The sequence below is a fragment of the Canis aureus genome, chromosome 9 (genome assembly GCF_053574225.1).
Source record: "Canis aureus isolate CA01 chromosome 9, VMU_Caureus_v.1.0, whole genome shotgun sequence".
Lineage (NCBI taxonomy): Eukaryota > Metazoa > Chordata > Mammalia > Carnivora > Canidae > Canis > Canis aureus.
The window spans coordinates 16,303,395-16,315,051 of NC_135619.1; the positions used below are offsets into that span (position 1 = coordinate 16,303,395).

The 11,657-nt window shown below is 39.2% G+C and overlaps 1 long non-coding RNA gene across 1 annotated transcript; it reads left to right on the forward strand.

Moving 5' to 3' along the window:
• Positions 1 to 2,031: 2,031 nt before the first annotated feature.
• On the forward strand, positions 2,032 to 11,304 carry LOC144320433 (uncharacterized). The gene is made up of 3 exons (XR_013385998.1): positions 2,032 to 5,121; positions 8,771 to 8,934; positions 9,028 to 11,304. It is a non-coding gene; the product is annotated as an uncharacterized LOC144320433 (long non-coding RNA).
• The last annotated feature ends 353 nt before the right edge of the window (positions 11,305 to 11,657 follow it).

Consider the following 11,657-nt stretch of genomic DNA (forward strand, 5'->3'; position numbering starts at 1 on the left):
ACTAAACTGTCCCCCAGTTTCATTACATTCAGCCCTCATTTGCACGTGCTCTTGACACCTGGTGTTTGGTGGCAGAAATGGCTGATAAAATTCCACACTGATTAATTTCATGTTTAATCTAACTGATACTTCTGTAGCCTTTGCAAATAACCTTTTTGAACAAAAACTGCAACGGCTCATTCCAAACCCGATCAAAGAGGTATGCATGACTCACAGCCACTAAATAAACATTGATGCCTGATGGCAGTAATATGGCTATTTATATTCAGAGCCTGATTTAACCAGTGGCATTCCTGTAATAAGATAATAAGCATGAGCTGTTTACTAGAAAAAAAGGAGAGTCTGTGGTGCTGGTGTTCAATAAAATCTCTTAACAGGCAAATGAGTCTCTGAAATTGGTTGGCAAATACATCCAGAATGAGATGTGCTAATTAGTTGCTGTTACTGATTTTCTAAAATAAAGAGTTTAAACTTAAATTAGCCCTGAAATTTAGTACAATAAAAAATGCTGGATGTATGATATCATGTTGAAAATCTTATGGATTATGCCTAATATATGCCTAGCAATACAATTAAGAAAAAAAGAACTCTGGCCCTAAATCATTAGAATTTAAACAGAGACTAAGAAGAGGTTTTATATGTAGAGAATTATAAGCATAGATATTTGAATCTCAGGTTCAAGTTTTTTTTTCTATTCAGAGAGCATTTGTAGGTGATCCTCTTGGCTATACTGGCAGAGGTATCTATTACTATAAGTACTTTAATTTTTAAATAGAAAGAGCAAAGGAATGCAAGAATTATCCTAATAGCATTTGGATACCCTTTAAAAATAGATTAACCTATTCAGAACCAAGATCACAGAGATTTTAGGTAAGCACAGAGGAGACGATTGTCTGGATTCAGAAATAAACGATGAAAGCTTCAAGCTTTGAAGCCTCTCCCAGCACCTTCCAGCACTGTTTTTCCGCCACTGAAGTAAGAGCAGCAGACACAGTGTGCATGCTTTCTTTCTCCTCCCGCTCTCACTCCATACAGCCCCTTCTAGCTGCTAAGGATCTTCAAACCTCCACTTTCACTGCTTCCTTCACCAAGTTGGAGGAGACTTGCTTCTGTCTGGACTGGCAACTTCAAATAGTGAGATGATCTCAGGAGGCAGCCAAATATTTTTTAAATCAAATATTGCATCTAAAAAGATATAGCCAAGTAACAAGAGGATTCAGGTTGTGTTTCCACTGTTGTTGTTGTTGTTGTTGTTTTCCAAAAGCCAAATATGAATTCAAAAAACTGTCATTTGCATTTAGCTGGTGGACATAATGTCTGTCTTCCCAGAGCACATGGTCATTCTTTGAAAGCCAGCTAGATGGGTAGATGTGAGTGCTCCATCTCAGAGTAGTAGTGTTCCTAAAGTTAGCAATGAGTTAATTCATTCATTTGGGTCCTATTTATCTATAGTTAAACAGACAAAGGTTATTATTTATCTGCCTTAATTAAGATGTTTAGTATTTATCAGAGTTACTTTAGTCACCAGGGGTAATTGATTATGTATATCTTTGTTTCCATTTTATAGTGGGGTCCCCAGCTTAGGTAGCAACATTTCCAACTATTACTGAGACCTAGAGTTATGGAGGACAGTGTCATACAGGCTACCTAATAATTGTAATGATAAATAGAATTTTGCATCAGGGAGCACCTGGGTGGCTCAGTGTATGAGTGTCTGCCTGCCATTCAGGTCATGATCCCGGGGTCATGGGATCGGGTCCCACATTGGGCTTCCCGCAGGGAGCCTACTTCTCCCTCTGCCTATGTCTTTGCCTCTGTCTCAGTGTTTCGAAGGAAGGAAGGAAGGAAGGAAGGAAGGAAGGAAGGAAGGAAGGAGAAAGAAAGAAAGAAAGAAGAAAAAAAGAAAGAAAGAAAGAAAGAAAGAAAGAAAGAAAGAAGAAAGAAAGAAAGAAAGAAAGAAAGAAAGAAAGAAAGAAAGAAAGAAAGAAAGAAAGAAAGAAAGTCAGGGACTGAGTCAGGAACAGGTGAGTCTTTCCTATATTTTTCAATGGTATTAAAGTTCTCTTGAAACCAACTCTGGCTAGCTTAAGACAAAAGGGAATTTATTCAAAAGGATATTCATAACCTTAGAAGATGTAAGATTGAACAGCCACTCCTCAGAAGTCAAGAATCACACCAGCTCCAGAGATATGAAAACAAGAGTTTCTGAGCTTATTCTATTTTTGTAGCTCAGCAACTCACATCTCCCAGTTCCTTTGTTGCTGTTTTTAAGATTCCATATTCTTAGGAAAATCTGGTTCATCTAGCTTGACTCAAACAAAAGACCTGAACAAATCAGTTGTGACCAACAGAAGAGGGGGAAAAGGTCACATGATAAAGACCCAGCTTCTGTGAAAGTCTCTAGAGACAGGAGGATGGTTGTCAGCTGGGCAGCAAACCCAACAGTCCCTTACCAGTGCTCCTCCAAGTACCTGTCCACAGTTTGATGCCAGCCCAAGAGGAGACAAAGAGCATGCATCAGAATCTAAATCAACATACTGCTTACTTTATCAAGAAAGTCTTGCTATTTAAAACAAACAAACAAACAAAAGAAACAAACAAACATGTCAGCTGACCTTGAAAGAGTGTGCTTAGAGATATATTTTGTTTACATTCCGGTTCATTACTTCCTACCACCTCCTGGACCAGTAGTGAAGAGTTTGCTGGTAGGCAACTGCCTATGGACCATTCCTTAAGTACAAGTCTCTTCTCTTCAGTTTTTGTCTGACTTTATGGTTGGTACCAGAGTAATCAGGAAAATAGGCTTTGAAGTTACCTGGGTTTTAGTTCTTGCTATGCCTAATAGCCAAATGACCTGGAGTAAATAAATACCCCTAGCTTCATTTTTCCTACTCTACTAACAATCCTACCATATTTGTTAGGATTCTTTCAATTGCAGGCAGCAGAAAGTCAAATCATTAGGTTAAACTAAATGAAATTATTGATATCCAATATGAAAAAAATGGAGGTTTTATACGGTTAGAACCCATGATTCAGGCAAAAAGATTTTATTGCTTTATGAAACTGGAAAGCATAATAGTGGATTAGCTACCATATACACTGAATCTAGGGCTCAAACGAATAAAAAGAAACTTTGTCTTTTCCAACAACCAGAATCAGATCACGTGGCATATAAAAACTCTAATTGGTTCTGCTTGGGTCTTTCTCCTAAGCCTCAGCCCAATCACTATCAAAAAAGACGCAAAGTTTTGTGATGGGCCAAGCTTGGAGTAGTCAGAGCACTATGATTAACAGATTGGCAGGCCTGTCAGGTAAACCCTTTCTGTCTTATTTGGTCATAACTCTAATGCCTCGCACATAATAGGTGCCCCCAAATTAGGTAAATAAATTATTAGTGAAGGAGTATTGTGTGCCCCTCTAGTCTAAAGAGGGAGCAGACAAAAGCAATAAAATTCCATGATAAATCCCTATATATACGGCTGTTGTAAAGATTAACTAAGAATGTAACACACATGGGACAGGACCTGACACACAATGGCATTTTTATCTACAGTATAGACCAGGTCAGGGTGGAAGCCCACATTTTCCAAGCGTGACTTGCACATAGGCACTCAGGTTTCTTGATCAGTTGATTGAATGAACTAAAAAGTGAACTCATGAATAGACAGTGAGAAATCTGGATCCTATATCTTCCTGTGGAAAATGTTCTTCATCCTATTGCAATTTTGATTTTGTCTGAAGTTTTCCTATGAATAACCAGACAAGAATCATACAAACAACAGGGCAAAAGCAAAAAGGCATTAAATTACAACTGGAGGCATTTTAGTTAAAGACCTACACTAAGAAAACCTCTTTCTAGAGTCTGGAAAACAAATCTTTGGGGAAACTAGAAAACAGGCTGGTTTTTATCACATTTCTTTCTGGTGGCAGAAAGGGGACAGGTGACTTGCAAGAGCCCTCACACAGTGCCTGGCAGCATTTGTAGGTCACATTCCAATCCAGGTGAGGACGAGGGAAGCGGAATGAAAGCAGGAGATACAATCAGAATGTTTGACTTGACAGGTGTCTACAGAGCTCATCTAGTCAACTCCCCACCCCGCCGCCGTCGCCGATTTTACTGAAGGCCTGAAGAGGCTTGTCTCAGGGTCACAGCGAGGCCCCTGGGAAGGCACAGAGCTGAGTCCAGATTTTTTTAGTCTATGTCCAACATTTGTCCTCCATACCACATCACAGACAGTGGCGGCTCAGCATGTGCCAATAGTGCCCTATCACCTGTGATTAGGTGGACAGGAAAACGTGTAGGGAACGATAAAACTTCAGTGAGAAATCAGTAAAGACCTTCATGTGGTAAAAGGTCAAAGGATGGGGATTAATGTGCCCCGAAGAATAATCTGGATCCCACTTTTGATCACCAACCCCATGTATTACCTATTGATACCTTTCTACCTGCCACTTGAAGAGAATCCACAACATGAACAATATTAAAAAAAAAAAAAAATGACCCATCAAGTAATTTGAACAAATAACAAATTAAGTTATTTTATGAACATTTCATTTTCTAAAATAAAATTCAGGACCAATGAATCTGACAAAGGATATTTGAGCCTTTTCTGAAGAGGAAAAACAGACTGAGGTGCTGAAAATATTGACTTTGTGGGTTTAGGAGAACAGGCAGGTTATCAGCAATTGGAACTAATCCCAAATCCAAGACACGTGCTCACTTAGAGGGTAAGGATGTCATATTTGTGGAGAACCATTAGTTACCTACCCAGTAACAATTCTCTCCTTCCTCACTGTCAGAGCTCCCATATTGCTAGGCCCAGCAGAATGCCTAGTTTAATTTTATGACTTACGTGAGATGTAAGTAAAAGGCATTGAGGCCTTCTAGAAAGCCCTCTTTAAAGGGACTGACTCAGATGGCAGGGCCCCTTCTGTTCCACTTTTTATATCTTCGAGATGCTGGATCAAGTGGCTGGAGCTCTAGAAGTCATACTACAAACATGGGATGAAGATTTACCCTAGGGATTATGGAATAGCAAGCTGCAAGGACCTTGGATCTCTCAAGCTCTCAAGGCACCACCACATCAGCCTTATATTGCCTACTTCTGGACAACTTATTAGGTGAGAGGAAAATAAAGTTCTATGTTGCTTAAATCAATTTTCAGATCGACCAGGTACAGTTCCTGACTGATACAAACACACAGCATGATCTTGGCAAAGTAAGCTTTAGCCCCTTCATGCCTCAGTTTCTTCTCTGAAGTTGAGTAGGGGTCCTAACCAGCTTTAAAGAACTCATAATATAGTGATTTTAACAATCTATTTACTGAAGCCCTAGAAAATTTTTGTAGGTAGTCCAAAGGAATATGGGGGTAAATACATGGGTATCAGAATGCTCAATATTCAATCAGAACAGTTCCTCTTCGATTTGATTTTTATATTGAGTTTCCAAGTAAGATTTCATTTGGAGGGGTAAAAAAGAATCTAAATGCCAAAAGAATTTGAAAATCACTGGCATGGAAAAACGTTTGGTCCTTTGTACGTGAGAAGGACATTTGGAGCATACCATTGCTCCTGAGATTATATTCTCCTAACATCGCCAATGGATCTGATGATGCCAGTTTAATGCTTCTTGAGACCAATATCTCCCACTTGTAGATCACCTAAGGAAACAGTCTGCGGCCACCAAGCAGTACAAAATGCCTGATCCATGCAGGAATAAAATTAGTCAGCCCCGATACCTTCAAGGTGCACTCAGATCCTCTGAAGAATAACTAACAAGCCAGAAAGCTGTGCATAGCTGGGCTCTGAGGTATTACATAGAGACTGGAGGAATCTAGGGAGCTGTGTCCATAAGGAAGGCATTTTGTCACTCACTGGCTCTTGTTACCTCTCATAGTCCTGACCTCTCTAACCCATCGGTCTTAGTGCACATCTTTATCCAAAGGTTCAGTAGTCTTCCATATGGGCAACAGTTCCCAACTGAGATTTTTGGGAAGAGAAAGAGGAAGGGAGGCAGCCCTGGGTCTTTCACACAATTTTGACTTCTAATCATGCTATTAGCAGAACATCTTACCTGGGCTCTGGGGAAAGAACTAAACTATAAAGATCTTGGGATCTTGGAAATCAGCACCTGTCTGGCTGAACCCCTCGTCCATCCACAGAAATCACATCAGATCCTCAAAAGTGATACACACAAGGCTCATTGGTTATAGAACACTCTTCACACAATGCCACCAGCTGAGGGCTGAGGACTCGTACCTGCTCCACCAGAGTCCCTGGAACAATCCCAGCCCCTGACTCCAAATTCTCCTTCCAAATTACCTTGATTTCCACTTTGACTTGCCAATCAAACTGTAGCTTGTCCTACTCAAGTCCTTGGCTCTGTTTCTCTGAACATGATCATTGCCCATCTATTCCTCTCAGCAAAGGTCATGTCCCATCACTGAGCCCCCAGCCTCATGAATCCTGCCCTTAATTGACTCTTGCTCACTCTGCACACTATCTCCAGGCTACATATGTAGACCACTCCAGCTGCTACAATCTAGACTCTTCTGGAAATAGTTAAGCTCTGTTTGCCTTTCTTTCTTTCTCATCTTCTCAAACACACCTCATTCAAATAGATCATTAAAATAGTAGATATCGTTTTGCATTGCATCTTACCTCTTTCTTTTCTACCTCAACTCCACCTTTGCAAATACATCCTTCTAAGTAGGTTTTTGAATGATGATGATGGAAATAAAAGAGGAAAGATGACATTAAAATTTAAGAGAAAGAAATTGCAAAGTAATTAAGAAGAGTAGATGGAAGGTCTGTTTCCTATCAGATTCAGTGAGGCAGATGGGAGTGCTAAATTTTGTTTCTTGGCCCTCTGCATCTATTTCTGCCTCTTTTCAATGCTCCCTACTGGATCACAGGGGTTGGAAGAATTAAAGCCATGCCTTCCTACTCTTTTTCTGCTAGGGTTTTAGATATAATTTATCTTCTGCCATTAAAATGTACTCATGTGGGGATCCCTGGGTGGCTCGGCGGTTTAGCGCCTGCCTTTGGCCCAGGATGCGATCCTGGAGTCCCAGGATGGAGTCCCACATCGGGCTCCCGGCATGGAGCCTGCTTCTCCCTCTGCCTGTATCTCTCTCTCTCTCTCTCCCTCTCTCTCTCTCTATCATGAATAAATAAATAAATCTTTTTAATAAAATAAAATAAAATAAAATGTACTCATGTGCTATCTGCTATACAGAAGGGAAGTGGAGATCATTCTTTCTGAGACAGCAGACTGGTGAGCATGCTCCCGCATACACAAACTTTCACAGTAGCCAAACTCCATGTTACACTCTCTAATGACCAGCCTCAAGGGTAATGGGCAGGTGGCTTACTGGCAGCAGTTTCTCGACTTCTGGGTAATAGCAGAGTAGATGGAAGAGAGAAAGAAATCTTAATGGATTCAGTAAAGTGGATCAAGCCACATGCCCTTTGCTGGAAAAGCTCCAGCAACTGAACCTCTTCTCCCCCTCCACAGCCACCTCCATTATAGGATCAAATAACTGAGGCACCATTCATTGTAAATAAACTTTAAAATAGGTAATATTGAAATAACTGCTATTCACAGAGTGCAAGTCTGGTTCAAAGTTCAGAAATCATCCATGTAGTCACCCATATTCATAAAGAGGAAAAATCTTGTGACTGTATCAATTGATGTGACTGTATCAATTGATGTATCAATTTTTATCAGTTGATAAAAATTCTACACCTATTCATGATTGTAAAAACTCTCAAAAAACTAGGAATAGCAAGAAACTTCCTCAATTTGATAAAGAACATCAACAAAAAACCTATAGCTAACAAACTGTAAAAGACTGAACACTTTTCCCCTAAGACCAGGAATAAGGTAAAGACGTCTACAAAGTTGTCTGCTCTCATCACTGCTATTCTTGTGATCTAGCCAGCTCAATAAGGCAAGAAAAGAAAATAGAGGCATACAGATAAGAAAGTAAGAACTAAAAATGCCCCTATTTGCAGATCATCACGGTCTACATAGAAATTCCAAGGAATCTTTAAAAAAAGAAAACATTCCTCAAACTAGTAAGTTCAACTAGATCACAGATACAAGATCGACATACAAAAATCAATTGTAACAATAGAAAAATTAATTGCATCTCTATATTCTTACAGTGAATATGTGGACACAAATTAAAAACACAATACCATTTATAGTCACTCAAAAAGACATAACAATGGAGTGACTGCTGTTCACAGGTCTCTTGGCTGCTAGAAAGCCCCATTCTCAGATAAGACACCTCTCCACCCTGACTTTAGTAAAGAGGTCAGGAAACCTTGAGTAAGAGTGGAGGTACTAATTTCGGGCAGTTAATTACATTCTTTCAGCATCCATCTCCCTGAAGTTTTCACTGGGCAAATCCTTCAGGAGGACATCCCCATTAGCTATTCATTTTTCTTTTGCACTGACTGGAGAATGAAGTGACTGTTGGCTGTGTCACACAACTCGTTGAAATTCACCCCTGGGTGAAGTGATCCTCAAATAATTACCAAATGTAGTTCAGGTAACTGAATTAGTGAATTACATTGGCTCCTTTGAGATGAAAGACTCTTTAGGAATGTGAAATACTTTGGTTCTTTGTTATTAATAACCTGAACAATGAAAGAACCCAAAGTAGTATTCAATATGCTCCAGGAATGGGATGACTAAAATTAAAGAATGCAATTGATTTACATTTTCCATACTTTTCATTTTCTATCCTTTTCATTTCAATAGTCAGGACTGAATATGACAAGTCATCAAATCCCCTCTGATGTTAATAAGGCATCAACTACAGAACTCTGGGAAGAGAAAAATTCAGCCAAGTGGCAACTGGGTGGTTCCCCTTTCTTTGGTTTATCATCATTTCTTCTCACCTACCCTGTTACAGCACTCTACACGTAAAAACCTCCTAATTTGACCTATATTCATTTTCTTCGGCCTTAGTCTAATTTTCCAAAATTAAGTGTCTCAACTCCTCTCCCACCCTTCAGACAGACAATTGCACCCATCACTTGCGCCCAGCAGAGGAAAGTAGGATGCCCTCAGCTTAGTGCTGTGACCTGGGTATAAAGAAGACAAAGCACAGAGGTGAATTCCCAGCAGAGAGCTTGACCTTGGGGCAGGAGGAATGGGAAGCAGTAGGGAGGGGGCTTAGGGCTGGCAAATCAAACTCCAACCTATCTGTGGTTGGTAGAGAGAGAAGATGGAGATGCAGGGCCCTACTCATGCTGGAATCAGGTGTCCTGCATTTATTGAATTTGATTTACAGTTCGTCATTTTCAGTTTTCATTTTTAAAGCATTGAGGGCTTTTCTATTTCTCCCCGTTGCTTTCAAGATATCTTGTAATTTATCTGTTTTGGAATTGGAATAGTTAATACATTCACATGGTTCATAAGTCAAACGCATACAATTTTACACAGTGAAGTCTCTCTCCCCTGCACATACTCCAGCCTTCCAGTTCCACTCCAGAGGCATCAGTGTCACTGATTTCCTACTTTTCCTTGCAGAAACATACAAGTAAATTTGTGCAAGGCATCTCTCATCATCTTTTTTTTTTTTTAATTTATTTATTTGAGCGGGGAGAGGCAGAAGGAGAGAGATCATCTCAAGCTGACTCCCTGCTGAGCATGGAGCTCAACAGGACCCCAAGATCATGACCCCATGACCCCAAAGTCAGGACACCAGCTGAAACCAAAAGTCTGATGCTTAACCAATTCACTACCCAGGCACCCCACCTCTCACCATCTTTTGTTTATACAAATGATAGCTAACCCACTATTCTGTTCCATTCCTTACTCTTTTTTACTTAATATATACCAGAAGTCACTCCACACCAGTACACTAAAAGCTCCTCAATCTTTCTCCATGATGAGTAGTAATTCATTATATTAACATAGTATCATTTGTCTAACCACTCTCCTATTAGTGATCACGTCCATTATTTCCAACTTTTTGATACCACAAGCAATGTTGCAATGAATAACATTGTTCAATAAGTGATTTCCACATCTAGGAGTATGTCTGTAATTTAATAGAATTGCTACTAACAGAATTATTATAAATAATTCCTATAAATAAAATTGTTGAATCAAAGATTATATATATATTTGTAATTTTGATAGATACTGCCAAATTGCCAATCCATGTCACCTAACACAATATTCTTTACTTTTATATTGCGTTATTGGTCTTTTTCTTATTGATTATGTAGCAATGAATTGCAAATATATTTCCCAATTTGTCCATTGACTTTTGACTCCTTTTATGGTTGTTTTTGCATGCATATTTTTTAAAACATGGTAAAATTTTTCAATCTTTTATTTTATAACTGCTGTAATTTGAGTCTTATTCTAAAAAGTTTTCTTTGGTCATAAATTACATGAAAAAGTCCATATTTTTTCATATTTTTATGGCTTCATATTTGCATATTTAAAATCTTTGACCCATTTGGAGTATCTTTGGCAAAGTATGAGGTATGGCTCCAACTTTATTTATGTATTTATTGTTAGAGCTGCTTACCATGTTGTCCAAACACCAATGATAAAACATCTAGTTTCCCCACTGATCTGAAATAAGACCTTTATTATATGCTAAATCCCTATATGTTTGGGGGTCTACTTCTGGATATTGATTCTGTTTCATTTCTCTATTCATGAGCCAGCGGTACCCTATTTTAATATTTTAGAACTTAACCAAAATCAATTGTACTTCAATTTTTAAAGCTTTGTTTATGTATCTCCCCAAAGCAACGAGGTTTCTTCTCTGTGTCTTATAACTTTATTTTCCCTCAGATAGCTCATGACCAATTTTTTCTTAATCTCCTAGGAAAAGAAATTTTGCTTCTATCATCTGAGTGGCATAGGCAAATAAATGAAATAATCTTAAGCCGATAGGGAGAAGACCATGGGAATACCATATTTTACTTTTCCAAATCCTAGTGCATGGGGGGTCTCAGGGAACACGCTCTTTTGTTTCTAAGGCCATCACTTTAAAATCAAGTTATATTTTATGAATGTTTATTATATGGCAAGTTGTTTCAGTTAGGATGCTTTTGGCTTCAAATCATAAAAACAGATTCAAGCATCGTTAAACAATCGGGAAATGGCATTAATTGCAATAACTGTAATTCTTAAGGGGCAGAGGGTTCGGTAGGCAGTTTCAGTGGCCCAGCTATATGATTATTGATCCAGGCTCTTACTATCTTTCTTTCTTTTTTTTTTTCCCCGCCCCTCTTACCATCTTTCTGCTCTGCCATCCTCATGCATCTGCTCCATCTCAGGCTGATGGCAAGATGGTTTCAGTAATTCCAGGTCTCCCCTCCAGACGTGACAACATCCTGTGAAAGAAGAGACATCTCTTTTGTTCTCTTAGGAACAAGAAAACATTTCTCAGAAGTCATCCATGTCTCATTGGCCAGAACTGGGTGTAATGCCCATTCATCAATCAACCTCTGGCAATAGCAATGTGATTACCTGCAGTCCAATCAGATCCACCCAATTAGGCTGGAGAAGGGTGAGTTTCCTCTAAGGCACATGACTGCTTGGAAGAATGCAGATACCTGCACAAAACCTGGATTCAAGTAGCACTGGAAATGGGTAAAGGATGCTGGTAATGAGCGCT